Raw genomic sequence first — 14,609 nt, 5'->3', positions numbered from 1 at the left:
AGCGTGAATGTATCATTGTTTCCCACCAGGACCCTGATGGATACAGATGGCAGTGCAAAGCCTTGCAGAGGAAGTGACATTTAAGCTAGGCTTGTGGGATGTGAGGGAGCCAGCCATGTGAAGAACGGGGGAGGAGAGACACTCCAAGCAGAAGGAAGTCGTGTGTGAAAACTTTGAGGTGGGAAAGAGCTTGCTGTTGTGTTCAGGGGAGAGAGAGAGAAGGGCAGGGTGTCTCTGGCACAGCGAGAGAGGGGTGGCAGGTAGAGGAGGCTCCTGGGTGGGGCTGGGTGGCATGACTAGAGGCTGTGTGAGGGACCTGCCCCTCTCCTGGCAGCAGCCACACAGCACAAGATGTTGATAGCTTGCATTTTCAATCACCTTTGCATCATGGTGGCCTTTCCTGGAGTAAAAATACTGATGGTTGGTTACTACATGTTCAGCATTTGCTGTAATTCAGGAGCTGTTCCAAGTGCCGGGTGTGCACTGATTCTCCTAATCCCTCAGCTACCTCGTGTGGGACATGGTTTTACCATCCACAGTTTATAGGTGACGACACTGAGGTTCACTTGCCCAAATTTCAAAGCTCATATGGAGTGGCTGGTATTTAAACTTGGGAGGTCAGGAGCCAGGGCCTTACTCATAACCACTCACTGCAGCTCCATGAAGGTGTGGGTGCTTGGTGTAGCAGAAAGGGCTCATGGGAACGTCTGTTTCCCACATTGGGGGTTCAAGTCCTGATTCTGCCTCTGGTTCCACCTTCCTTCTGGTGTGCACGAGGAGGTGGAAGGTAATGGCACGAGTGACTGGATCCCTGACACCCTGGCAGGAGACTTGACTGAGTTCTGGGCTAATGGCTCTGTCCTGGTTGACTGTCTTGGGCATTTGGGGAGCAAGCCAGTAAACAAAACCTCTCTCTCACTGTCTGTCTCTGTCACTCTCTTTCTCTGTTTCTCTCTGTGTGATTCTTCCAAATAAATAAAAATATGAAAAATTTGATCAGAGCCATGATTAAACCCCTACAGGTCTCTTACCTAACCCGCCTCCAACACCCAGCGGCTTCCTGCGTCTATCAATCACTGTGGGTGGCTTCCTGTATCTGTCACTTGCTTAATAAATTATTCATGTTTACTCTGCCTTCTCAAATGTGTTGTAGACTCCTTAAGAACCTAGGTGGAATATTTAATTCTCCACTGCTCACTTGTAATCTGGTGAGCATGAAGAAAGTAAGTGATCTGTGGACATTTGCTTTCCATGAGGCAATGGGAGTAAAGGAAGAGGTCCTGGAAAAGGGAAGGCATTTTGCAGACAGGGCTTTGTGAATGGTGCTTATTCGGGAGGAAGGTCCTCTATTTCCTAGACACTTGTCAGCCCTAGATCATTGGACTACCTCACTCAGTGATCTCCATAGTGCCTACAGTCCCAAACTTTGACTTAATCTCAGGTATTATGGAGAAAATTAGGAGAGGTGAGAACAAGAATGTCCTCCCATTTGCTGATTTAACAGCATCGTTTTCTTTCAATAACCCAGGGTCTCCGAGTTTTGGGACCCTCCCTATATATTCAGCAGTAGCCCCTTTTGGAATGATGGGTTCTACAACTGTATGCCTTGCCAAGTGAAGGAGGCCTTCCTTTGATTGACCCTAAATGTATGACCTGCAGATATCAAATGTTAAGATTTCTTGCCTCCCCAAATTTCTTTCTTTTCCCTCAGAGCAAGGGCGAGGTGAGCAGTCCCTGTGGTTTACCTCCGCCCTGCTGGTCCTACTCTTGAGCTCAGGATGAGTGCTTTTTCCCATTCTCAGTTTCCTCTGAGCTCTTCCTTCATCACTTCTTGGCACAGTGTGGCTAGTAGACTGGTATTCTAAGAAGAATTTCCCAGCAAACGAAGGCAGCCCAGACAGCAAAGCAGCATTAAAATTGTCAGACAGCCCAAGTTCAGCCCCTCCACTGAAGCAGAGCAGTGCCTCCCCAGACCTCCGGTTCCCAGCCTCCAGGAACACCATGTCCCTGTTTTAAGTGATTGGCTTCTGCGCCCGACGCCCGACTTCCTGCCTGTCTTTGGGCCAGGTGGTGGCTAGGGATCCTGCTGTTTCCTTGCATCATGGAAGCTCATCAAATTTCATGTCTTCTAAGTGAGACGTTATCTCCTCTTCTCTTCTCTTTCTTTCTTTCTTTCTTTCTTTCTTTCTTTCTTTCTTTCTTTCTTCCTTCCTTCCTTCCTTCCTTCCTTCCTTCCTTCCTTCCTTTCTTCCTTCTTTCTTTCTTCCTTTCTTTCCCTCTTTTTTCTTTTTCTTTCTTTCCTTTCCTCTTTTCCTTTTTAAAAAATTATGTATTTTTATTGGAAGGTCAGATTTACAGAGAAAATGAGAGCCAGGGAGAGAGATTCTCCATCTGCTGTTTTACTGCCCAAATGGCTAAAATGGCCAGAGCTGAGATGATCTGAAGCCAGGAGCTTCTCCCTGGTCTCCCTTGTGGCTACAAGGTGCCAAGGAGTTGGGCCATTCTCCATTGCTTTCCCAGGCCACAAACAGAGAGCTTGATGGGAAGTGCAGCAGCCAGGACATGAACTGGCATTTGAAGGTTGAACAGTTGAAGGCCCGTTGAGCCATAGCACCGGCCTTAAGTGACACATTTTCAACAGAGGATACATTTCCTGTAGGCTATGCTGCTGCCACCACGTCAAAGTGGCTAGGCTTCAATTTTGTAAATATTTTAAATATGCCACTTGTGTATGTTTTACATAAACTGGGCCTCTCTGTCCTGTGTCTCTCGCCTTCTTAGAATTGTGTTCCATTTCTGAGGTTGTCATCCTCTGTTCCCCATGCTGGCTCCCTGCCTCTTGGGGCAGCCTTCCACTCCGGGAAAACCAGCCAAGAGGGTGAGGTTTGGGAGGAGGAGGTGAGGGTGCCTCTTTTCAAGGGTCTGGGTAGGTTGGGCAATGAAATAGTCTTTGTAAAGTGGGGGAGTTTCCAGCATTAATTTGTTAACAAAACATCGACAGATTGATTGTTTTGCAGCATCCCATGCGTCTGTCTTTGGCATCTAAATGAGCATGTTCAAGAACCCGTCAGAATTTAATTCATCATGAAATCAGCAGTTCTCAGCCTTGGTTGCACATCAGAACCTTGAGGGAGCCTTGAAAAAAATTTCCCAAATAAACCCAACAGTACCTGCCTCCTGCTTGCATCCCAGCCTCTTCCCTGGCCGCTCCCAGTCCAAGTCAACATGATTTATTTCCTACTAAGTTTCCCAGGCGATTCTGAAACACAACTAGGGAAAAGAACCGTTGTCCTGACCCAACACACACACACCCTCTCAACACCCCACCTCTCATTTCCAGAATGTCGCAGCTCTGATGGTAGTCAGCAGTGAGGCCGAGGAGCCACCCTGAAGATTTGTCCAGTGAGACACTCGACTGGGGGCACCAATCTGTGAGCTGCTGCATATGCCTGCTGGTTTTTGTTTTTAACGACTTTTTTTTTTTGGCATGTGTGTGTGTGTGTAGTTCCAGTTTATGGTCTCTAGAGCATGCCTCGGATATGCCCAAATTACAGGGCTTACTGGAATTCATTTATTAAACAGCCCCCTCATTTATTTGCTCCACGATTCACTCATTCAATCAATCATCCATTCATTAATTGATTCAATCTTCTACCCATTCATTCGCTGATCCAACCCTCTGCCCATCACATCCATCTCTTTATTTACTCATTGATGTAGGCGCAGCTTCACTCATTGTTCCGTAGCTCATTTGTCTACCATCTATCTGCTCACGTACACTTTCTGTCATTTCTGCAGTCATTCATTCTTTGTTAACTTCTCCACTTTTCAGAGTTTTCTGGTGGACTTTGGCTCCTGGCCCTAACCCTAGGAAAACAGACACACAGATGCACACACAGAGCAGTGCTGATCTGCTGGAGTTAGAGAATTCCTACATTTTTCTCTCCTTTGTAACCAAGTATAGTGACTTCTGGTGGGAAACATTTCTCTCTCCTAGTGAAATTACTTTAGTCTATAGACTCTCCCAGAACTAAACCAGAAAGTTTTCTTTGAACAGAGAAGTTATTCTGTAGAGCCTGTTCATGGGGTGGGGGCACATGAGAAGATGGGGCATTCTGTGTTCCTGGTGGAGGCCAGATCAGATGCCTAGCACTCTGCCTTCTTATGGTGGAACTTTCTTTTAATAGTACTAAAACAGGAAAAAGCTAAAAGAGCTGAAAATAGCATAATAAAGGATAAAAACAAACATTTGTAAGAAAAGCAGCATAGATCATAAATCAACCTGTAAGAGACCAGCGGATCCTGAAGTGTGACAGAAGTTTGGCAGAGTTGGGGCAGATCAGGAACCACGAGGTGGTGGTGGCCCAATCTCAAAGGACACAGATGTAGAATGGGGTTCCTTTCGAGTGTTACGTGGTAAGGGAACCTGGCCCAGAAATACTGAGAAAAAGGTCCTATTTTTTTGTAATAGAAATTACTCCATTTATTATAGGCTGCTGAGATCTCCAAGAAGGTACCTCTACTGGTGTTTCAATTCTTTCAGCATCCTGATCACAGACTTAACTATGACAGCAGAAGTGATGTTGTATGTCCAGGCCCTACTGGCCACTGTCTTCATGCAGCAACCATAGTGCCAGAAGCCCATGGCATGCCTCTTCATCTTGGTTTTGCTGCAGAAGGAGCACCATACTTAGCATGCTGATGGATATCTTTTTTTTTTTTTTAGTTGATTACATTGCATTATGTGACACAGTTTTATAGGCACTGGGATTCCCCCCACCCCTCCCCCAACCCTCCCCCCATGGTGGATTCCTCCACCTTGCTGCATTACCACAATTCAAATTCAGTTGAGATTCTTTCATTGTAAGCATTACCAAGCATAAAGTCCAGCATCTTGTTGTCCTGGTAAGTTCAACAGCTTCTTGGGGAGACCATCTCTGGTCTGAAGGTAGAGCCGGCAGAGTATCATCCCAATCAATTAAAAGCCCCGACATAACATCAGTAACAATTTATAACGTTATGGAATTAATTGACATGGTATTGAGTAACCAATATGTTAAAAAAAAAGAATGCAAGTTCTGAACCACATCCTGTGACTTCTTCATTGACATTTCAATTATTAGTTTATATACAACCAGGTTCTATACACCTTAAAATGGCTATAGATTACTATTCAGCTGTCTCGTGTCTATTTTAATTTTAGTATTTAGCAGTTTATAGCATTGAAGCATAATTTTGCTGAACCTGGCTTTTTTTTCAGGTAGTCTAGACTGGCTTATAACTCTAACAAGACATGTGTCAACAGTTTAGGTGAACAGTTTTAGGAGGGGTGTGCAGAGAAATCTTCAATACCCTAGTGAGGAATAACTAATCTTTGTGTCCCACCTAGTGAGGTATAGGTCATGCTGACTGATTTAAATCTTCTCCACCATCTTCCAGAGGGAGGCGCTGCAGCAGGTCCTGTGTTTACCCAGGATCCCCACCCTCTTGGTTTGTTTCGCCATCTCACCACCACCGAGGTCTGAGCCAAGAAAGAGGTCGTAACTTTTAAAAAATTGTTTCTACCTATCTGCTTGTTTGTCTGTTTACCTATCTAGTATATTTGATAGGGTGGGGGAGGGAGAGAGAGAGAGTGAGAGAGAGAGAGGTAGAGAGAGAGAGAGAGATCTCAACATCTTGTTTACTCTTCAAATACCTGCAACAACCAGGGCTGGCCAGACTGCAACCAGGAGTTAGGAATTCAATCCAAGTCTCCAGTGTGGACGGTAGGGACCCAAGTAGCTGCTGCCACCAGACTGGATGTCAGCTGGAGGCTAGAATGGAGAGCAGAACTGACACTTGATTCTAGGCCCTCGGATATCGAATGCAGGCGTCACAAAGGACTGCTAACCACCACGCCAAGTGCCCGTCTCAGGGCCTTACTCTTAATCATGTGTTTTTTCAGAGAAATTCACACACTCATTCAGTGAGTGCTCAGAGTAAACAGCTTACCATACAGTGGGGAAGACAGAAAGATGAAGAGTAAGTCGTCCATCAGCAGGACCATGAGCTCTGTGAAGGAGGACATGCAGGAAGTTTGGGGAATAACAAAAGGCAGAAACCAGAGTCAGGAGTCAGGAAGGGTTCCTGGGAAAAAGCAGAGGTACAAGCAGTGACTTGAAGGTGTGTGTGTGAAGCATGTGCAACAAGAATGTGTGGCGGTAGACTGGGAGAGGTTGCAAGAAAGCAAAGCGGTCTGGTGTGGCTGCTGTGTGAAGTGCAAGGGCAAGAGAGCTAAGAGAGACAAGAGCTGGCTGGCCCATCGCTCTTGCAATCAGGCAGTCTTTGTTGAGCACCCACTGTCTGCACAACTCAGAGCTGGGGGTTGGGAACGCGAAAATGATCAGACACAGCCTTGAAAAGCATCTGCTGTTTGGGCAGCTCAAAGGAAGCAGATAGGAAAGGAAGGATTAAGAGAAAATTGTGAAGACAGTGTCCTTGCCAGGCGCTGACTCTGATGCATGGCTCCCTGCTGTGCATGAGGGAAGCACAACTTGCCTTGCTTCTTGGGCACATTGTGCTTGGATACAATGCTGTGAAAGCAGACTTTTCCAGCCAAAATGGCAGGGCTCCTTCACGGCTACTAACTAGGCTCTCTGCTGCATGCTCATTTTTTTTTTTTTTTTTTTTTTTTTTTGTCATAGGTGGGACTAGGCAGGTAGCAGAATGAGAGGAAAGGGGTTGGTGAGCATGGTTGAGTTGTCCAGGTCTATGACAAGGCTTAGAGATAGGTCTCACCAGAATGGGAGTGATCCTTTGGGCTGAGGTCTAACAGGCTGTGTGGAGGTTGAAGTGTGTGCAAAGCTGAGGTGTCACCAAAGAAAGTGAGGTGGGCCATTTCCCCCAAGGACAGCCAAGGCAGCCTCTTCTCTGGTGAATTCACTCAGGTCTGGGCTTCACTCCAGCCTTGCTAGACAAACACAGGCTAGTCCATGCCCTAGAGTTGGTTCGATGCTCCCAACTTGGTGATTAATGTCAGTGAACTTCCAAAGGGTCTACAAGGCAACATCAGACCTCACTGAAGAATATGATCACTTGAGAGAGTGGCAACTTGGGTCTTCCGAACAGAGCATCCTTTCTTTGTGGCCATGCCAAAAGAAGAGCTCAATTGCAGCTGAAAGGTGCTTTTGTGTGTCAGTCAATGCTGGAAACAGAAACCAGATATTTTAAGAAGAAAGAGATTTATTTATTATGAGGAGCAGGTGCTTCCAGATCTGCTGGAAGGGTCGGAGAAGACTCTAATCCGGCCTGCAGGAATGATGTCTGATGCAAGGGACACAAGCTGGGTGATGGGACATCACAGAGATTGAGGTTTCACCAAACTTGTGACTTGGGGCTCAGGACTCTTCCTGCCACAACCACAACTTCTCAGACGCTGAAACACGGGACCTGACAAAAGCCTGCTGGTGTCTCTCATCCCATGCTTATCAGCAGGAAAACAGTTTCTGTCCCTCCCCTCCCCGCGTTTGCCTGTGTAGTCTCAACTGAGTGCATTTGATTGGTGAAACCCATTTCTCATCCAGCACCTGATCACTTAACCTGTATGGAATATAGAACATGTAAGGCTGAAAACATTTCTAGACTTTCTAGGGTACGAAAGCCTCCTAGGAGTGGGGTGGAATGAGGACTGAAAGCCAGCTGCCCAGTTCCATCACTCTTAGCATGCAGGGCAGCATAACAGGATTTAATGACGCAATTTGAAAACTGAACAGCATGGTACTAAGACATTCTCAAGAATCCACTTCAACCCTTGCTGTTGGAACGCGACAGGGTCGGTGCCACGTCCATGGGGACCTGGATCCTTGGGACTGGGCTGGTCACTCTAATTAGCGTTCAAGTATCTCTTCTTGCTCGGTGTCTGATCCTGTTTTTGATTCATGCACAGTTTCTTCAGCAATAACACTCCTGTCACATCTTTCATGTGACTTTGCTGATCTCAGAACATGTTTGTAGATTTATTTATCCCCTGGTGTTGAGGGCATAACTCATGAGATGGGCTCGTAAAGCAACTTGATTTTCCCCCCCATCCTCCCAGGTCATGTAGCCAGTCCTTCTACCTCTGGATGAAGACTCAGTCTGGCTCTTGACATTTATGCTCATTACTAAGTGGATACTTTAAATATCAACTATATTTCTAATTTAATAAGGAAGACAATTTTGCCTTAAAGGGGAGATGTGTTGTCTCCTTCGTTCAGGCCTGGTGTGGGCCACAAACATCTGAGGAAAGAGAGGTGTGGTTGGTATTTCCCTCTCTTCCGCCTCAGCGTTTTTTCTTTCCCATCTTGCTCTGCAGAGCTGAGTGGGGGAGAGAGAAGGAGCAAAGGAGTAGAGAAATCTCTGCTCGCCCATAACCCACTTACATGCACTTTGCACTTGTCAATGTGTCACCCAGGGTTTTGTGTATTGGAAGCTTGGGCCCCAGTGTGATGATGTTGGGATATTGGTGGGACCTTTAAGAATACAGACTAGAGGGTAATTAGGCCACTGTGGGCACCACTGTGGGAAAACACTACAGTAGCTCTTTTAGGACCAGGCCTGTTGCAGCATGAGTGAGTTGTTACATCAATAGCAAGTCCGGCTCAGGACTCTGGCTTTGGGTCCTGCCTCATGTCCTCCTTGGCATGCACTCCCACCATGATGATTCTTGCTAGCACAGGTCCTCATGAGAGACTGAATTGATGGGGCTGCCTGATCTTGGGATGTTCAGTCTCCAAACTAGGAGCTGAGTAAACCCCTTTCTTTGTAACTGCCCAGCCTCAGGTATCTTGCTATAGTAGCAGCAAATGGAGCAATGCAAAAAATGAATGCTTTCTCTCACAGGGGCTTTGTGGGACTTCAGAGCTGCTCATCTCATCACTGGGACCTCCTGGCTGCAGCCTCCCCCATCCCTCAATCTGGCCTTTTCCAGGAACACAGTGGTGCCTCTGCCGAGGTCTGTTTGCTTTCTCAAGTGACCCTCCCGAACAGGGCCTGAGGGGTCTCCACCTTGGCTCTCTCCTGCACTTCTATTAGATTCATATGAAACTCTTGTCACTCCTTTGCTAGGACAAACCCTGCTTAGTGAGTCCCTCCCCCAATGCCACCCTGAGCTTGGCAACAGGACTGCCAGCCTTCAGCTTTCTCAAGGGAGTCTACAGAGTCTCCACCATAAGTTCTTCAAGTGGTCTGTCTAGGTCATAGTCTCTGGAGGCAAGGTTAAGAAGCAGCCCCAATGCAGTTAGCTGAACGTGCCTGCAGGGGCTCAGTGGTGTACAGGTTTACGTCTCACTTATAGTCTGCTGTGGATATGGATACGGCTTCAGCGTGTTGACTCAGAGCCCCAGGCTGCTTGGACCTAGGGCGCTTCTGTGTCGGAAAGTGGATGCTGCTGTTGGTTGCATAACCCTGCGTATGTGCTGGACACTTCCAAATGGTCAGACTGGTAAATGAAGCCCATGCATTCTGCCCCAATAGAAAATGTTGCAGGAGGAGCAAACTGTTTTTAGTGAACTGAGCTTGTGTTTGTAGGAGAAAATTATTTTTAGCATAAGTAGCTGTTAGATATCGCTTGCATATTGTTGACACTTTCTCTTTTCAGTCCTTGACATAAATATCAATAGGTTGAATAACTTGAGTAGAATTAGATAATAATAACAAACAAAATGCTTCTGCGTTCACCACAGCAAGGGAAGCTGAGTTGAGCAACACTATGAAAAGCTTTTGTTTGACACAAATCATTTAGCCTCTCTAACTTTAGAAGGGGTCAATGTGTGTGGGGGCTCAGCATCAAGATATAGTGGGTTGAACCTCTACCTGCGGTGCCGGCAGCCCGTATGGGCACTGTTTCATGACCATGCTACTCTGCTTTTAATCCAGTTTCCTGTTGACACACTTGGGAAAGCAGCAAAAAAAAAAAAGTTCCAAGTCTTTGTCCCCCGGTACCCATGTGGGAGACCCAGAAGAAACTCCAGGCTCCTGGCTTCGGACTGACCCAGTTTGAGGTACTTTTGCCATCTGGAGAGTGAACCGACAGATGGAAGATCTCCCTGTGTTTCTTTCTCTCTCTGTAAATCTTCCTTTCAAATAAAAATAAATAGGTCTTTTAACAAGTGAAGGAGTAAAGAGGAACCCTCTCTGATATTCTGAAATAGAGAGAGAGAGAAACCAACATCAGTGAATAGTGCCAAAACCTCTCACCACCTCCTACTTCTTCCTGCTGGGTTGGAGGGGGTGGGATTCCCAGCACAGCTCATTCCAAGAATATCTCTGCTAAAATACACCCCCCAAGTCAACCCTTGACCTGCATGTGCACTTGGAAAGAAACTGATTTTGATGCCTCCTTTGCAAATTCTACATAAGGTTTAGCACTTCCTTTGAAATACGAGAGCAGTTGTCTTTTGCTGTGCAGGCTAGCACTTGCATTGTAACATCCTGTTATATATTAGCTCATGTTCTGTCTCCCCTGTTTGAATGAAGAGCCTTGAGATCAGGGGACACATTTGTCTTCTTTCTGGGACTTCCCGTCAGCTTGCATTGCTTAGCGAGGTATTGGATATGCCAAAGATTGTCTGGAGTCACTGTAGACACGAGGAAGGGAAGGAAAGAAAGGAGGAAAGAGGGAAAGAAGGAGAAAAGGAGGAACAGGAAGGAATGAGGAAGGCAAAGCACGGGGCAGGGAGGCAGCAGAGTAAGTGAAGGGGGCCTGTAGGAAGACTCAGGCAGGAAGCCATACTCCAAGGGCCAAACTTGGACTCCACATCCTGGAATCCATGAGTTCAGAAGAAAAATGAAATTATAATTGAAGTTCCAGATTCAGGGCTGAGCCGAGGAAATGGGACTCGTGTTTCCAGAGAAGCGAGTCCACGTCCCTTGGCCTTTACTTGAATTCCTGGGTAGGGATAGAAAAGAGAGACAGTGTTTGTTCGGTGCCCATGCTGGGCTGGGCATTGTGCCAGGCACTGCCTTTGAGTTTTCTCACCGAACTCGCATGGAAACCCTCTCTTACAACTGAGTAAGTAAAACTCAGAAAAGGGAGGCAACTTGCTCCCCCAGGTCACCCAGCTAATGGGTGCAGTCTAAAACCAATGTTGGTGCCTCCAGCGTGGGGCTGGCCCCAGCATAAAGAGGTCCCTTTCTGTCCTTCTCTGAGGACCGATGCCTCTCCTGTCCCTCTCTTGTTCTGCCTTTAGAGAACTCATTCTAGTTAGCCAGTCTGCTAAGTCAATAGTGCAAGGTGCTTTTCCATTTCTGTGATCTGAGATGTCAGTAGCCATTGTGAGGGGCACAAAGCAATGTCTTCAGGAACATGCCTGCCTCCTCTCCATGCACGCCTGGCTCCAGGATTCCTCCCCTCCCCCTGACCCTGTCCTGCTTCTCCCATTGGCTCTCTGGGCTTTCTCAGCAGATCACCTTCAAGGAAGTGTTTTCTGGGACACAGTTTCATTTTAAAAAAAGACCCACGTATCTATGTATGAGTGTGTATGTGTGTGTGCAGAGTTGCTTATGAGGAGATTATCCATGGTATGTGGATGTGATAAGGGTGGAGAACACTTGTACTGAGAGTAGGAAGAGGGTACACAGAGCTATGCATAGCTGACATTGGCCTTGCGTAGCAGTGGACTGGAGGACTGGTCCACAAGGAAGGTGCACGTTGCAATCAAGATCCTCCTTGGTGAAGCAGAAATGTCCTTGAGTTCCACATGCTGGGTTCTCTGAGTGTTGGGGAAGAATGACTGGACAGTCACTTCACATGGAGGAGTTGGGAGTATGGAGGTGTCTGCTGTGCCCTGGCCTGCCCTGGCCTGTCTCCTGTCCCTGGTTGAGGCTGGGCAGAAGTAAGGATGCATATCTTGCTTGGTGGAAGTTTCATGTGAGCTCCCCCTGGCCAGTGGTGCTGAGGAGCTGAGTCCTGCAGGGCATGCATGTCTGTGCATAGCAGTGAACTCCTGCAGTTCTGCTCTGAGATTCAGTGGCATCATCCAGGCCCCCAAGGGATGCAGATGCACCATCCTGGAGAATCCCCGGCACCTTTCATGTCTGCAGTGCTGCCTCGCCTTGTCTTCTGAGACAGTGCTCCCTCCAGGGAGCTGAAGGGGAGTGTCTTGCTCTTCCTGTGTTGACCTGAGTGTGTTGGAGCTCTTTCACCATCTCCCTACCCAACAAGATCCTACCCACTCCACCCCATTTCTGCTCCAAGATCTTGGCAGCAGATCAGCCAATGGGGAGCCCTGCAGGAGGCAAGATGGAGGGAGGAGAGCTGGGTCCATGCAGGACAGGTTCAGCCTGAGCATCTGTGAGGTGTCGATTGTCTACTCCACGGTCAGTGAAGCCACGGTCTAGGTCACGAGCCACCTGCCATGCGCTTGCATGGCTCCTGATTCTACATGCTTAAAGAGTTGAGAGAAATAAAATGAGCCAATCCCAAAAGGTTAAATACCACATGTTTGCCTTAATTTAAGATGATATGATGTTATGTATAACATGTTATGTTTTGAATGTTATATGTTGTGTATAAACTAAAATTGAAGTATAGGTGAGGTGGTCACAGAAGGTGGCTGGGAACTCGCATTTACTTTTAACATATTGGTTACTCATTACTATGTCAATTAATTCCATAATGATGTAAATTTTTGCTGATGGTATGTTGGAGCTTTCAATTGACTGGGTTGATACTCTGCTGGCTCTGTCTTCAGACCAGAGAGGGTATACCTAAGAAGCCGTTGAACTTGACGGGACAATAAGATACTGGACTCTATGTTTGGTATACGCTTGCAATGGGGGAATCTCAACTGAACTTGTGGTTATGCAACAAGGTGGAGGAATCCAGCATGGTGGGAGGGTTTGGGGAGGGGTGGGGAGAACCCAAGTATCTATGTAACTGTATCACATAATACAATGTAATTACTGAAGTTAAATAATAAATAATTAAAAAAAAAGAGTTGAGAGAAATAAAAAGCAATATTTTGTGATATGGGAACATTACATAAAATTCAAATCTCTGTGCGTCTAGGAGCGGGCAGAGCTCCACTTCTCAGGTCATGCTGTCACGTTACAAAGGTGGAATTGAGTAGACAGGAAGAAACTTCCCATCGGCACTTGACGGAGAGAGCTTGCCCACCGTCCATCTCCTGGAATGCTTCTCAAACCTGGGCATCTGACTCAGCAGGAAGACTCCTTGTTAATCTATTCTTAGCTGACTGAGGTAACTCTTCTGTCTATTGAGTAATGATTTGATAGATGTATATAATGCATATCAGTCAAGTCAGCGTAATTAGCATCTCCATCACATTAGACATCTATCATTTCTTTCGTGTTGGAAACATTCAAAACCTTCTCTTGCAGCTACTATGAAATATAGTCGATTGTTGTGAATTATGGCCATGCTGTTCTACAGTAAAGCAGTAAGACTTATTCCTCCTAAGGACTTTGGTAAATATTATGCATCCTCTTTGTCACCTGCTCCTATGCCATCCTCTTCCCCTACCCTGTGACCTCTGGTCTGTGTACTTCAGTGAGGCCAGCAATTTTAGCTTTCCTCATATGAGCGAGAATGTGCAGTATTTGTCTTCCTGTGGCCAGCTTATTTCACTTACCGTAATGTCTTCCAGGGTCATCCATGTTGTGCAAATGGAAGATTTCATTTCTTTTTAAGGGCTGAATACTATTCCATTACAAGCTATTTTCTTTGCCCATTCATCTACTAATGGACACACTTAGGTTGATGCCATATCTTAGTCATTGTAAATAATGTTTCAATAAACTTGAGGGTGTAGATCTTTCTTCAATTTGTTGATTTCCTTTCTTTTGATTGTATACCTCGCGGTGAGACTCCTGTGTCAGATGGTAGTTTTAGTTTTCATTTTTTAGATTTGTTTATTTTTATTGGAAAGGCAAATTTATAGGGAGAAGGAGAGATAGAAAGATCTTCCATTTGCTGGCTCACTCCCCAAATGGTTGCAATGGCCAGAGTTGAGTCTATCCAAAGCCAGGAGCCAGGAACCAGGAGTTTCTTCTGGGCTTCCCATGTAGGTTCAGGGTCCAGGCTTTGGGCCATCCTCCACTGTTTTCCCAGGCCATAAGCATGGAACTGGATGGGAAGTGGAACAGTCAGGACACAAACCGGCATCCACATGGGATCCCAGCACTTACAGGCAGAACATTAGTCATTCGCTGGTCCTTAGTTTCCCTATTTTGAAGTACCTCCATACTGTTTTCCATAATGGCTATCTTGATTTATATTCTCCTCATTTGTGTAAGAGTCTCTCTCTTAGCTACAGGATTTTGTTGTTTTAGACCACGAATTTCTGGAATTCATTCAGACTTGGGATGGGGCCTAAGAATGTGCATTTCTAACAAGTTCACAGATGATGCTGCTACTTCTGGACAGGGCTCACACCTGGAGAATCACAGGCATGTCAGGTTGGCTAAGGGGAAGTGAGACCCAGTGACCTACTGTTACTGAGCTCAAAGAGCCAGAAGCTTCCTGGCATACGGGAGGCTGTTGTTTCTCAACCTTGGTACTGTTGACATTTTGGGCCCATTACTGTTTTGCTGTTGGGGGCGGGCTGCCCTGTGTTTGGTAGGAAGTTTAA

General features: G+C 46.4%; 1 pseudogene; it reads right to left on the bottom strand.

Annotated features, from left to right (window-relative positions):
• Positions 1 to 4,519: 4,519 nt before the first annotated feature.
• On the bottom strand, positions 4,520 to 5,504 carry LOC131479661 (large ribosomal subunit protein eL43-like; annotated as a pseudogene).
• Positions 5,505 to 14,609: the final 9,105 nt, after the last annotated feature.

Source organism: Ochotona princeps, chromosome 2 (genome assembly GCF_030435755.1).
Source record: "Ochotona princeps isolate mOchPri1 chromosome 2, mOchPri1.hap1, whole genome shotgun sequence".
Classification (NCBI taxonomy): Eukaryota; Metazoa; Chordata; class Mammalia; order Lagomorpha; family Ochotonidae; genus Ochotona; species Ochotona princeps.
This window is presented reverse-complemented; position numbering and strand designations above follow the sequence as displayed.